Source organism: Procambarus clarkii, chromosome 11 (assembly GCF_040958095.1).
Source record: "Procambarus clarkii isolate CNS0578487 chromosome 11, FALCON_Pclarkii_2.0, whole genome shotgun sequence".
NCBI classification, from domain to species: Eukaryota; Metazoa; Arthropoda; class Malacostraca; order Decapoda; family Cambaridae; genus Procambarus; species Procambarus clarkii.
The window spans coordinates 48,789,881-48,796,173 of NC_091160.1; positions in this window are offsets into that span (position 1 = coordinate 48,789,881).

Consider the following 6,293-nt stretch of genomic DNA (forward strand, 5'->3'; position numbering starts at 1 on the left):
TGAGTACCTTTTAACTACTTCCTATGTAACTAGGCCAATCCTAAATTTCTTTTCATATTCATGTTTTTTGTTGATTGACTTGAATATACCACTTGTGAGCCACGGATTGTTTATTCTTTTGCCAGAGGAGGAGAATTGTACTGTATTGAATTGAATTGTACCTCATGTATTGATGAGACTAGTGCAATATATATTAATTAATTCTTTATTCAAAAGAAATTATATACACAATTGTTTTTGATTGCCTCTATGAAACGTCTAGTATTATCTAGAAGTATTAAATCTTAATAGTGACCTCGCGAAATTAGCACCACAAAATTCGTGGATAAACTTGCGAGGACGCAGCCTCTAACATGGCTGGTATTAAAATAAGCACTGTCACTCCACGGAATTAAAGTGCCACGAAATTGGTGGGTGCCCGTGGAGCCACTGTGAGGCTCCCCTGAGGAGGGTCATGAACAGATGGCGGGTCACCGCGGCCGGTCTCGTGACTGGCAATATTTATAATATTGTTATTGTAAAAATTGTACTAGTACCAGTGTATTTATAGTTCGTTGTATACCATTAATCTTGATCCTGGTTCGACGTTGACCAGATAATGTGGGGAACCGACCTGTGAGATTTATATTTATTTTAATCTATATGAATTTATATTTATGTTAATTTATATATTTCGATAGCAATTGTATGATATTTAGTGGACCATACTTCTGCAAATTCTCACAAATCGATCTCCTTACACATTTGGGTGAGTTTACATGTTTTATATATTCTGCCAATCAAAATTACGGAATTAACTACATATATTAGTAACTGAAATTGAGAGGTCTTATCTTTTATGGCTGATTTTGTCCTGGGAAACCAGTAGGAACACGGATGAACAAGACAGTCGATTCACTTTGTGGGTGTGGCTGGCCCCAACTCATGTACTGGAATACTAGGTAACTAATAATTCTTGCTTCCTCTTCAATTGTTCCTGTCAAAGGGCACTTGCTATAATAGCAGGAATCCTATATATATATGACAGCTATATCAGAGAGAGTTCTGGCATATTATAAGATTAGGACCAAGGAATAATTACCCGGATTATGTTGCTTTTGTGTGTGCTAACCATTTCGTCCTATATCTACCTAACATAACTGGCCAGGAATGTAAAGATAATAAACGGGTTTCATCAATACACTTCCCTTATAGTAGACGTAGTTGGAGTTGATAACAGGAGCACTATTAGTCCCGCAACTTCGTTGTCCAAGGGAATTTATTGGAGCTGTTTTGCTCATCAAACTGTTGTTAAAATTAACAATGGCTGACTACTGGCCCTCCTCCACTGACGCCCTGGCTCTCTTTGTCCAGATGTCAATAAGTGGTAGAAAGGTCACATTTACTCTGTTTTGCTACTGATATTTAAGTTGATTCAAGTGGGATGTTTTTATGATGTTAACAGTTCAAAGACTACTATATTAAGAATGTTCCCAACAGAATTAGCTGGTGAAGTAATAGCGCTACAAGGCAATGATATCTCGTTTGCCATGGTAGGAAAATTCCACTGCGCCACGGCTTCTAATGTGTTTATTTATACAACAGCAACAACATTACCTGCATATTGTATTGAATATTAGCAAATGGTGTCGGGGTTTTCCAACAACAGGTGGTTGTTGTGGGAAGGTCCTAAGTGAGGTGGAAGTTGACCCCACTTCTATTTAGCACGAAATGGCAAATTGTACCATAATTCAATATTACTAAATGCCAGACTTTATCCTCAATAATGTACATCCAGCATATTATTCTTTTCATCATGATTAAATGTTAGTTTTTTCTTAAGTATATTTTCGTTAATTATATAACCAGTATAACAAGAATGCTTGGCAAATATCTTTAGCTATTAACACTCACTAGGTATTGAACAGTTTGACTCTGGTGTCTGGTAGCTAGCAGAGAAGCCAGGGAACCAAGGGAAAACGTCCCCATCAACCGTCGTAACTGACCTCTTAATAACTACTCTTTCTTCAACTTATTTCTATTGGCCTAAAATATATTTTTTCGAGTAATGACGTCAAACTAATATTATGCCAATTGACATCGGCTCCAAATGATCTTCGACCACTTGACAAAACATCTCTCAAGTAAATATATTCCATATTTCAATAGTCTCTGTGATGATTCATTTTCCAAGATGCTAGCCTTAGCCTCAATGTTATTTTTCACACCTCGCATTCAGTTGAATCATACAGAAACATCAGCTATCACAATATCTCTGTCTCTATTGTTACACATTCCCCTTTGCAATTCACTGCCAAAGGATCCCCCAGTACAATCCTGGAGGATTCTAAATTCATTGTAGGTCCCACAAAGTCAAGCACAGAGAAGTAGAGAGGGGACCTAGTCGACGAATCTATTGTCGGAAAGTTCCGACAGTATATACTAACGTCTAGCATATTAAGCAATTGTTATTGTATTAGGCAAATATTAACACTAACCCTAAATAGATATGTGAATTATTCAAAGAAATTTGAATTCCGTGGCTCCTCTTAGAAAATGGGACACTTTGCCACATCACCAGATTTCTATTTATATATAAAATAATCTTAAAACTAGCAATCAGATGCCTGTATATGATAACAAAACATCTCCTCGCGTCTCATAGAATTATTTACAAACAAAATATTAAAAAATGTCACTCCTGACGAAATAAAACTCCACCACAATTGTTTTGGACGCGTCCAAGCTTGGTGGGGGGGTGGGGGGGTGGGGAGGGGGGGAGTGATGGAACTTGCACAGACTGGTACTAGTGTCGCCATTAAGTAAACTTCTCTGTGAGACCACGAACTGTGCAGAGCTACCAATCATCGAAATCTACAATTTATTTGATGTCAAACTGTGTAGCAACCTCACCACTTGTTCGGAAGCAACTTGTGTCCTTTTGGAGCTCTTACTAAATAATTTTAGGCCTGATAACATTAGTTAATGTCAATGCGGTTTCGAGGTGCAATATGTACCCAAAACGGATAAGTGTTTGAAATTTATCCTATAATATCCAGTGTCATGTCATATCTTTTATAAGGGTGGTGTTGCATCTTTTACGGTGTATTAATCAGGCAGGTAACCTGTGACGACTTGAGACATTGGCAAAAATTTACTTGGTTCTACATGAAGCACGCCATGATGCCATTATTACTCGATCACAAGGTGATGCGGCTTATTTGATCAGGACGTTTGCATGGCTTATTAAATAAGCTACATTCTACATAATGTAAGCTAAGCTGGGCTCTGTTTTAAAATTAACCCATTAGGAATTAGTAGACTAACCCTTAGTAGTGTATTTATGCTTATCGATTGTTACGGTATCGTCACCACCATCGGAATGTAGAGTGGCAATTTCAGCACCATCTATGAGCCTGCACTCAAACTCCCCTGGTATTGGACGCTATGTGGACAACGCCATCTGTTGGTGGTAGTGTGGTGGTGATGCATGGCTCCTGTTTCCTGCCCTAGTTAGAAGAAGAGGTCGATGTGGATGACTTCTGGTGGGTGGCGTGTCACGATCAAAGCCATCTAGGTTGTGCTACAGGCATAATGTCAACTCCCCGGTAAATGAGTGTTACCTCATAGTTTCCGCAGTGTCCTGTCCATCTAATTGATGACGTTTTTATGTCCACAGAAGTGACGTGTGGAGGCTGTTGTACTGAAGAAAGTAGTTTACCTTGGGCAGTCCACAAACCCTTAGCTTGGTCCTGAAAAAGACTAAGTAAGTCGCCGTCAATCGAAGCAGTGTGCTAGCTGCTAGTATATGCAGTATTGGTGAAGCTCGGCATACCCCGGGATTGGCTGTTAAGGGTTACCGTGATGTGCCTATAGTGAAGTGCTGCTAGCAAGCTGCTAGAGGCTTCTGCCAGGGGTGTAGGGCTTCTGCTACCCCTATATGAGTGAGTTTGAGACCCCTGTCAGCGTGTTGCTGAAGCCCTCTGCCAGTGAGTAGCTGGAGAGCGAAGGTGGGGTGTAGGCACATTGTGAAACTGTGGGGGGGTGGACTGACGCATGTAAAAGATGAATTCGCTAGTGTTTGGCAGTACGAGTGGACAAGGTACTGGGACGTCTTAAACACTGGAGCTGACGAACACTGCTAATGCATTTGTGTCTTGTGTGAAAGTGACACTATTGTATAAGTGTTGTAATAATATATATATATATATATATATATATATATATATATATATATATATATATATATATATATATATATATATTGTGACGGTAACGCGTTGGTGTTCGGCTGTTCAAAAGCTAGGGGTATGGCCTCGTCACATAGAAACAAAAAAAATAGAAAATCTGGAACTTCGTCTGTGGTAAGGTAATGAGAAGACACACAAAACACAAGTAAAGTTTAACAATGCGATTTTAATTACGTTATAAAAAGCAAAACATGAATAAAATGGACATACAAATTCGTATAATAAAATCAATCAATCAAAATAATAAGAATAATCAAATGACAAAATGAAAAGTTACGTTAAGACAAGTGAGTATTAACAAGTGAGCAATATACAATCAAATAAGAGGTGCAGGAATATTGGCTTTAAGCTATCACCTCTCTTAGTACACGTAAGCCACAGCTTAGTCTACCAAGGAGACGTGTTAACCTGATGAAAGCACTGGATATTCTGAGAGCGGTAGGTCGTGTGGCCCCAGACATCAGGTAGTGTAGGGGGGTGGAGGGCAGGTGCAGCTGGACACGCAGCCAATCAGCGAGGAGCAGGCGACAGACAGGTAGTTTGGCGGTTCGAGGTGGAGCAGGTGTTCCTGGCTGCATACGTTTTGCGCTCTGGCAAACCTTGGAGTGGTGTAGTTGTTGGATATTTCTTCCATAGTAGTTTTATATAGATGTATATATCGACGTATTTTTGGAGGGAAGAGCAGGCTCAATCTCTTGAAGGAGATTATCGTCACAATATATATATATATATATATATGTCGTACCTAATAGCCAGAACGCACTTCTCAGCCTACTATGCAAAGCCCGATTTGCCTAATAAGCCAAGTTTTCATGAATTAATTGTTTTTCGGCTATCTAACCTACCTAACCTAACCTAACCTAACTTTTTCGGCTACCTAACCTAACCTAACCTATAAAGATAGGTTAGGTTAGGTTAGGTAGGGTTGGTTAGGTTCGGTCATATATCTACGTTAATTTTAACTCCAATAAAAAAAAGTTGACCTCATACATAATGATATGGGTAGCTTTATCATTTCATAAGAAAAAAATTAGAGAAAATATATTAATTCAGGAAAACTTGGCTTATTAGGCAAATCGGGCCTTGCATAGTAGGCCAAAAAGTGCGTTCTGGCTACTAGGTACGACATATATATATATATATATATATATATATATTATATATATATATATATATATATATATATATATATATATATATATAAATATATATATAACTGAAAACTCACACCCCAGAAGTGACTCGAACCCATACTCCCAGGAGCAACGCAACTGGTATGTACAAGACGCCTTAATCCACTTGACCATCACGACCGGACATAATGAGGTGATAGCCGAGGCTATTTGAACCACCCCACCGCCGGCACTCGGATAGTAATCTTGGGCATAGCATTTTACCAAATCACCTCATTCTTTGGGGCACACGTGAGGAACACAAATGCAAACAAGCCTGAATGGTCCCCAGGACAATATGCAACTGAAAACTCACACCCCAGAAGTGACTCGAACCCATACTCCCAGGAGCAACGCAACTGGTATGTACAAGACGCCTTAATCCACTTGACCATCACGACCGGACATAATGAGTCACTTCTGGGGTGTGAGTTTTCAGTTATATATATATATATATATATATATATATATATATATATATATATATATATATATATATATATATATATATATATATATATATATATATATATATATTATAATGTTGTTAAATATGACCGAAAAAGTAAGATTAATAATTCTAATACAAATTTTCTCAATATTTCTTATGTTTCTTTTTACTGTCGATGGTAATTGAAAAATCAATTCCCTAAAATTCATTTTTATTTCTAGTCTGACGCGACGCTTAAACGCGTTTCGTAATAACTTATTACATTTTCAAAGACTTTGGTTTACACACACACAACTGTAACCTGAAAACGCTAAAGAGAGTTTTAAACAGCTTGTCTTATCACCTCACCCAAAGGCGAGTATATATGTTGCAACAGTTTTGGATGAGGTGAACAAACTTTTGACCAACACAAGCCAAAACACGGAACAATTGGTATTAAAT